Below are 9,388 nucleotides of genomic sequence, written 5' to 3'. Positions count from 1 at the left end.
GCTCACCTCTTCATAAAAACAGATTAGGTTAGTTTGACAACTTCTGTCCTTAGTAAAACCGTGCTGGCTGTCACTTATAATGCTATTTATTGTCACATAATTCTGTATATAGTCCCTCAATAGCCCCTCAAACATTTTCCCCACGATGGATGTTAAGCTTACTGGTCTATAATTACCCGGGGAAGACCTAGAGCCCTTTTTGAAAATAGGCACCACATTTGCCCTGCGCCAGTCCCTTGGCACTATACCAGTCACTAGAGATTCTCTGAATATTATGAAAAGGGGGACAGAAATAACTGAACTAAGCTCTTTAAGAATTCTAGGGTGTAACCCATCTGGTCCCGGAGCCTTGTGCACATTTATTTTATTTAATTTAGCTTGGACCATCTCTACATTCATCCAATTCAGTATATCAACTGATATATTAACAGCACCGGCAGCGGCTACATCAGCTGCTCTTTCTTCTGTTGTATATACAGAGCTAAAGAACCCATTTAGTAACTCTGCCTTCTCTTGATCCCCTGTGATCAACTCCCCATTACCATTATCTAGGGGTCCTACATGTTCAGACCTTGGCTTTTTTGCATTTATATGCTTGAAGAATTTTTTGGGATTTGTTTTACTATCCTTGGCCACCTGCCTTTCATTTTGTATTTTTGCTAATTTTATTACATTTTTACAGATTTTATTAAGCGCTTTATATTTTACAAAGGCTACAGCTGTACCCTCAGATTTGTATTTTTTAAATGCCCTTTTTTTGTCATGTATTGCCCCTTTCACAGAAGGTGTAAGCCATGTGGGGTTTAATTTGAGTCGTTTATACTTATTACCTGTAGGAATAAATTTTGCACTATAATAACTCAAAGTAGATTTGAAAATCTCCCATTTATCATTTGTCCCATTATTTGACATTAGTTCTTCCCAGTCTATATCCTGAATTGCAGCCCTCATCCTGGGGAAATTGGCTTTCTTAAAATTAAATGTTTTTGCCCTCCCAGCCTGCGTTTGTTTTTTACAGTATAGGTAAAATGTAACTATATTGTGATCACTGTTACCGAGGTTTTCACGAACATTGACATTCCCAACAAGATCTGCATTATTAGAAATGACCAGATCCAACAGAGCTTCACCTCTAGTCGGGTCTTCCACAAACTGGCCCATAAAATTTTCCTGCAACAGGTTGAGGAAATGTCTCCCCTTTGCAGTTGAAGCCGAACCATGACACCAATTAATATCCCGGAAATTAAAATCTCCCATTATCACTACAGTACCCGCCTGTGCAGCCCGCTCCATCTGTTTATATATCTGACCTTCCATCTCCTCAGTTATATTGGGGGGTCTATAGATTACACCAAAAGTAATTTTTTCAGTGTTTACCTCCCTTTCTAGTTCCACCCACAAGGTTTCAACCTCCTCACAGTCTTCACCCACTATTGTCTCTTTCACACTCGCCTTCATATCACTTCTCACATACAGACATACACCACCACCTTTCCTATTTGTCCTGTCTTTACGAAAAAGTGTAAAACCCTGTAGATTTACAGCCCAGTCATGTGAAGAGTCCAGCCATGTTTCAGCAACACCAACTATATCGATATTTTCTTCCAGTATCAAGGCCTCCAGCTCCCCCATTTTGCTTGCTAGACTTCTGGCATTTGTGAACATACACTTTAACTTGCCTGTCAGTTTTTCACTTTTATTATCAGAAATGTGATTTGACATTAATCGGTCCATTTTATTTACACTGATGTTTTGTAACGAAAGGATCTCCTTATCTTGTTGTCTAGTCCTCTCCCCACATTCTGTTTCTCCCCCCACCAATATAGTCTGACCCCTCTCTAACCTGGCTACCCCTTTTTACATACATGACAACATACATACATGCAAACATACAGGAAAATATATACAGGCAAATATATACATGCAAATATACATACAAACATGCACATATATACATACATGCCAACATACATGCAAACATACATACATACATGCCAACATACATACATGCCAACATACATACATGCATACATACATGCAAACATACATACATACATACATGCAAATATATACATGCAAATATATACATACATGCCAACATACATGCAAACATACATGTACATTACATACATACATACATACATGACAACATACATACATACATGCCAACATACATACATGCAAACATACATACATGCAAACATACATGCACATATACACATACATACATGAAAACATACATTCATACATACATACATACATACATACATACATGACAACATACATACATGACAACATACATACATACATGCAAACATACATACATGACAACATACATACATAAATAAACTCACCTAAGACGTTCCCACGAAGATTTGTAATGTAGTGTAATGTAATGTAGTGTAGTGTAGTGTAGTGTAGTGTAGTGTAGAGTGCGCTGCAGCCTGTGATTGACTGCAGAGGCGGTCACGTGGGATGAAGCGTCATCCCTGGAGGACGGCCTTCTGACGTCATCCTGACGTGCGTGACCGCCACTACAGCCTGTGATTGGCTGCAGCGGCGACATGGATGGGACGTCATCGCTGGAGGCCGAACAGGACTAAAGTAAGTATGAACGTATTTTTTTTTTTTTATTACATGAGTTAGTGCAGCCCATTAACTCTATCAGCACCCTGGACAGTACTATGCTCGGCGCACGGAAATGACAGGTTCGGTCCGAACTAGTTCGGTCCGAATCGAACTTTTTAGTGAAATTCGGCGAACTAGCCGAACCGAACTTTTGATAAGTTCGCTCATCTCTATTCAATACATACCACATCTCACAATAGTATGTATAAAGTGTTATGGATTGTCTTTTTTATATAGTCTTTAACTATCATATTTTCTGCCATGCATTTATCAATATTCCTTGCACCTCACATCTGAGTTGTTCTCAGATTAATTTTAACTTTTGAAACATAGACGGTCATCGGCAAGTATCTCTGGATGTGGGTTTGGCCAACAATTACCCTCACCTCCTTCTCTGTTCCTTGTCCAATGAGGTGCGCGTCTCTTCTGGTCGTTGCCGATGTGTGGCCGCCCCGTTCCCGCCCCCATAGCGCACTGCGCATGTCCGGGATCCCTGTACGCTTCGGGGATCCTGGATGTGCGCTATGGCGCTGGGGCCTGGAAGTGGGGCATGCATCACTTCCGGTATTCGGCAGGAGATACGCGCTGCGTTCTCCTTGTATCAAGAAACATTTTATACACCTGTACTCTACAGTATTTAAGGCTGCCTTTCATTAGACACTCTACACCCCTTGAGGAAGCATACCGCGAAACGCGCGTTGGGGTTTCCACACGTCTGTCAGGCTCCCGTATACACCTCTTAAATGGGTAAGACCTTCTAGCATTTGGGGAACTTATGGAAGTATCAGTCCTTGACTGACTGTTAATCTTTATGGGCACTTCTTGAATAATTTATACTTGCACAAGCAGTGTATTCCACTTATATCTTCATTACTGCATACTTATGTCATGATATGTCATCTAGTGCCTATTATATACTGTCTCTCTTTTACTCCCCATATCTATTGTCTAGATTGTTTATTATACCCCTATACTTGTTATATTGAGCCTGCCATTCTTGTTACACTGGAATTATATAGACTTTCTCTGTCCATTTGTATCTTTTTAAAACAACCTTTTCTGTGTATGTAACTATGTTCAATAAAGTTTTTTAACTTTTTTATTATATGGCCTTTATGCTCCTCTTTCACTCGTGTGTGTATAACTGCAGTTTTTATTGGTAGCATTTTGGGGTACATAAGACTTATTAATCACTTTTTATTAAATTTTGTTGTTTGAGATGAGATGACCTAAACGCAGTGATTCAGGCGGTTCACGTTATCGGTTAAATAACGTTATATTGTAAAGGTACTGACTTTTATGGGCACATCGATACCAGTTATGTTTATTTTTATTTATTTTTTTCATTGCCTTTGTGGGGAATTCGGAAAGGTGTTTTTTTTTTGAACCTTTTAATTATTTTTTTTTGTATATATTCAGCGTATTTTGGGAATGGGTCAAACTAAATAAATAAATAAATGAAGTATCCCATACCGATCCAATAGGGACTGGAGAAAAAAATCTGGATCAAGTGCCAGTTGTTATCATTTCTAATTAACTTGTATTTATCTTTCCAAATGTGGTCAAACGGAAGCTAAACCCTTTGTTTGCTGTCTGAATGACGACCAGGTAGTGATATAAACCAGAAGTTCTGAATTGGCTTCATTATGGACATAATCCTTGCAGAGAAGAGTATAATTCCTGTTTTGCTACAGATTTGACTGTTTTGAAGTTTTTTATTGCTAACACCATGTTGTCTGCACATCTCATTCTTAGCTTTGATGTGCTGATCATGAAGATGAGGAGAAGAAGGCGGGAGAGTGAGAGCTGACGATGGCGATATTGGGTCCACCCCATCACATCTGCCAGGATGACCCATGGTGTGTACTCCACCTTTCACCTAGAGCTTAGTAAACATCCAGATTTAAGCAACTACCTGCGCATGAGTGTTGCGAGTTTCAATCTCCTGCAGCGTGTTTCACAACAACTTCAGAGAGAAGACACCCGCTTCAGAGGAGCGTCCCTTCAGATGATCTAATTGTCACCCATTTTTTTTCTATGGAAAAAACTGATTAAAAAAATATTTTTCTTAATTTTATAAACATCTTTTTTTCTCTAGCAGTATAGGGGAATGCTGATCATATAGTGTACAGGATAGTAGACAAGTATTTTTTTACTATTATTTAATTTTTGTTTTATATTTATGTGTGCTGCTGTTGTCTGTGTGATTTTTAAATTTCACTATTGTTCAGAATTAAATCAGATCATTAGCTTTGAGACAGGCAGGAAATTTAATTTATTAGTATTGATAAATAATAGTTTGTCCAATCTAGTTATTGAATGTAGGCTTCATCTGTTTGCTTTATGTTTCCATGTATATGTCTATTCTCATGATTTATTTTCTATTCTAGGTTTCAGCGACAGGAGAAAGCTTCTCATCCTTTCATTTTCAATACAGATTTGGAAAATCTACTATTTCGAACACAATGCAAGATAGTAGCTTTGTGGGATGTACTAGCCTTGTGGGATGTACTAGCCTTGTGGGATGTAGTACGCTTATACTATAAAGCAATCCAGAATTTAATTGGCTCATAGAAGGCACAAAGAAGGAGTTAAGTAGTATAGAAGGAGTGTTTTTTTTTTAGTTTTTTTTACTTTGTGAGATACAGGTGCTCTGTATTCTCTATACAGACCAGCTGTATCTTTCACCATGAAATTAATAAGTCAGTCCCGCAGACCTGACGGGTTCAGTGTCAGTCGGCTCTGCATGTCTCTGACACAGAGGATCCACCTGTCATCTATCACATCTAAGTTATGAACTTAGATGTGATAATTTATAGCTGGATCCCGCATGTGCGAGACACGACACGCAGGACCCACTTTCTCTGATCACATCAGTCCTGCTGACCTGACGGGAGCAGGATTTAGCGAACGATACAGCTGCTCTGTGCTCTGTATAGAAAATGCAGAGCAGCTGTATCTCAAATTTTTTTTTTTAATAAAAACTATTTATAAGGTTGCACCAATCACACTGACTAAATAAAATGGCATTCAAAGGTTTACATAGCCTTTATATCTGCTCAGATATAATTTGCTCTATCTAGGGAACAAGAGTTTGGAGTAAAGGGATTTGATGTCCCCCGTCCCCTTCGGTAGCCAAATGAAACTTAAAATCTTCTCCTTAAAATTAGTAAATTGTTCATCCAATTTCAGCAAGGCATCAAGTGTTGTACCTTGCAAAATACTCCCACTCACCTGGACGTCTCCTACCAACTCTGTCTTGCCTTAATAACTCTGCAAACAAAGAATGAATGCCCTCTCTTGGAGTGGTGAAAAAGGATCCTGTTAGGGGAGTCCTAGCATCCTGAGCAGAGTAATGAGGGATAGGGGGCTAGCAGTGGTGTTTTCTTGAGGGACCATTTCATGAGGAACAACAGGCTCTTGAGCTCCTAATCAAAGAAAAGAGAACAATGAGTCACAAAGCCATAAGTAAATAGAAAATAGTATAAATTTTATTACAATAAAAAAGACAAACAGTATAAAAACAGAAACGAAGATCTAAAGAACATAGTCTGTACGTGGACCACTCAAGAAGTGATAATACAGTCACAGGTAGGATGTCACTATTACACACAGAACAGATTACGTACCGTACAGCTAAAAGGGACATCTTTATCAATTGTAAGTGCTGTTATAGTATCATAGTGCTGACAATATAGTTTAGCAAAAGGTACAATTTGTACGTAAGAACCTTTATGGGGACGGGCAAAGCTGCCCGGACTACCAAAGGTAGGTAAGGTAGAGATGTCCTAGGATAGCTTAAAGTATGAGTGTATACCCACCTGGTAAAACCAGGGGGGTCCGTGTGGAAAATCTTACTCATAGAGATGGAAGAAATAGAGTGGTCCGCAGAGTAATTACAACGCCCCAATGCGCGTTTCGCAAGTACAGCTTCTTCAGGGGGGTATTGAGCAGTATGTGTCATGTCCTGTTTATATATAGTGTCCCAGGTAATCAGCGGGTGTGTTACGGTGTATCAAAATGGATCTTGAGCTCCTAATGTTGTCCTACAAAAAAATACGTAAATTAAAAAAAAAAAAAAAAGCAGGTACAGCAATTAAATTTTCTATTTGCATGACTGACTGTCCATGTATAGTCATTATAATTTATTAGACCAGCATAAGCTATTCGTATAAGGGGATATTCTTGTGCATAGAAAGCAGTATTATAGTCATTAGATTCTTGTAGCTAGACAGCAGTTTTATAGTAGTTATATTCTTGTGCATAGGAAGCAGTATTATAGTCGTTAGTTTCTTGTAGCTAGAGGGAAGTTTTATAGTAGTTATATTTATGTATATGGGGGGCACTATTATAGTAGTTATATTCTTGTACATATAGGGCAGTATCATAGCAGGTATGTTTTTGTAATTGGGAGGTTGTATTATAGTAGTTAAATTCTTGCACATAAATGCTAGTATTATAATAGTTAAAATCTTACAAATAGGGGCATTAGTATTGATCGTCATGTACATTGGGAACTCTTCTACTAGAAGACTATAGTATATTAGTGAATATTGTGTTGTACATGGTATTGAAGAACTTTACTAATAAAAATAATTTATAAAAATGTAGAGGGTTCTTAATAGTTTAAAAAAAATGTGTTGCAATGACAAAAAGGAACAACTTAGACAATGGTCCCAAAATATTAGAAAGTGCTTTAGAACAACTTCATACATAGATTTGAATCAACTCGAAAAGATAGAAGTCATGAAACCCATAAATGCACAATCATCCGAATATTTTGAATTTAAAATATACATTTTATTAAATAGATTTGAAATTCAGAATGAAAAAAGGATATGGATACAACTCTGAACCAGTAAACACTCAGATTATGCAACTTCAATACAGTAACAACTTTATTGGATATATGATCCTAATGAATGTGTAAGAAAAAAGAGATGAAATAAGAGATGATGCAATAATACCAATGGTAGCCAAAAAGCTGGGAAATAAATCTAGGTAGCCACAATTCTATTAATCAATAGACATATTGTCTCATCTGGTCTTTGTTTTGGCAAACTTTCATGTTTTGCATTATTGCCTAGTCTATTATACGTGCACAACATTGCACTCACTTATGACTCATCTTATCCAGGCACATACAGACATTCACATGTTTATTGATTAATAGTCTTGTGGCTACCTACATTTATTTCTCAGCTTTTTGGCTACCATTAGTATTATTGCATCATCTCTTATTTCATCTTTTTTTTTTTTTTACACATTCATTAGGATTATATATCCAATAGAGTTCTTACTGTATTGATGTTGCATAATCTGAGTGTTTTCTGGTTCCGAGTTGTATCCATATACTTTTTTCATTTCATTTGACATTTAAAAAAATTATTCTATGAGGTGTTCCCATCAAAAGATGTTGGCAAGTAAATAAAATCAGTCACTGGCGATCTGGCCTTCATAAGGGGGTGTTGTTCAGAAAGAGGTGGTCTTTATTAGCGGTTTTACTTTATTAAACTTTACCATAGTTATTACTTACCACATTGAGTCGTGTGCTTGTAGGTCAGGTCCTCCCTGGAGTTGACAATGTGGGAGTAGACCCCCCCCCCCCCCAGTGGCTCCAGGTTGCATGGAAATATTTGGAGTAATCTTTATTTAGCAGTGTATTTAAAGTAGATTAAAAATATCCAATATTTAAATGGATTATTTAATCCCTATCCGCACGAGTAAGTTACTATATGTCGTTGCGAGATGTTACTTCCTGCACGAGGACGTGTAGTTACTGAGTATTTTCCGGTGCACATCACCGCTGATTTGGGCAATTAACCTGTTAAATGCGGCGCTTGTTTGTGATCTAGGGGGTTTGTAGCACATCAGCAGCCCCCATGCGGGGGGTTGCTAATGCTTGTGATGGCATCCGGAGGTCAGGCAACGGCATCAGGATCTGCCATGTATGGAAGACTATGAGGACCAGCCTCATAGACTTACTGGTCCTCGTAGATTTACTTCCAGAGTGACTGTGACGTCACACTGACAGTTGGAATACATTACACTACTAGTTAGTGTAATGTATTCTAGAAGCGATCAGAGCTGCAGGTAAAAACAATAAAGTGTAAAAATTAAAACATTTTTACTACAAATGTTTTATAAAAGAGTCAAAATAAAAGTTTTTGTTTTCCTATAATAAGTAATTTATTATAGGGAAAAAATGAAAACGTTAAAAAAAAGTACACATATTTGGTATCACCGCGTTCGTAACGACCCAAAATATGAAAACTATAATGTTATTTTTTCTGCACGGTGAATGCCGCAAACAAAATAAATGGAAAACTATGTCAGCATCGTTATTTTTTGGTCACCACCCCTCACAAGATATAGAATAAAAAGTGATCAAAAAGTTGCATTTACCCCAAAATAGTACCAATAAAAACTACAACTCGTCCCGCAAAAAAACAAGAACTCCCACAGACTTTTTGACTAAAAAATAAAAATGTTACGGCTCAGAATATGGTGACTCAGAAAATAAATTATTTTATAGAAACGTAATTTTATTTTGCAAACGCTGCAAAACGTAAAAAAAACTATATACGTGTATATAGTCAGAATGTGATGATACAAAACATTTTTTTTTTTTAGCAAATAGACTTTTCTTTGTAAAAGTAGTAAAATATAAAAAAAACCTATATAAATTTGGTATCACCGTAATCGTAATGAGATGCAGAATAAAACTAAAGTCGTCATTTTTACCGCACGGTGAAAGACT

At 37.3% G+C, this 9,388-nt stretch overlaps 1 long non-coding RNA gene across 1 annotated transcript; it reads right to left on the bottom strand.

The window, feature by feature from the left end:
- Positions 1–4,336: 4,336 nt before the first annotated feature.
- On the bottom strand, positions 4,337–8,622 carry LOC142751034 (uncharacterized). Its single transcript, XR_012882687.1, has 3 exons — positions 8,165–8,622; positions 5,863–6,056; positions 4,337–4,675 (listed from the first exon to the last, which is right to left on the bottom strand). It is a non-coding gene; the product is annotated as an uncharacterized LOC142751034 (long non-coding RNA).
- Positions 8,623–9,388: the final 766 nt, after the last annotated feature.

This window comes from Rhinoderma darwinii, chromosome 3 (genome assembly GCF_050947455.1).
Source record: "Rhinoderma darwinii isolate aRhiDar2 chromosome 3, aRhiDar2.hap1, whole genome shotgun sequence".
Lineage (NCBI taxonomy): Eukaryota > Metazoa > Chordata > Amphibia > Anura > Rhinodermatidae > Rhinoderma > Rhinoderma darwinii.
Note: the sequence above shows the minus strand (reverse complement) of the source record. Positions and strands in the feature narration are given on the sequence as shown.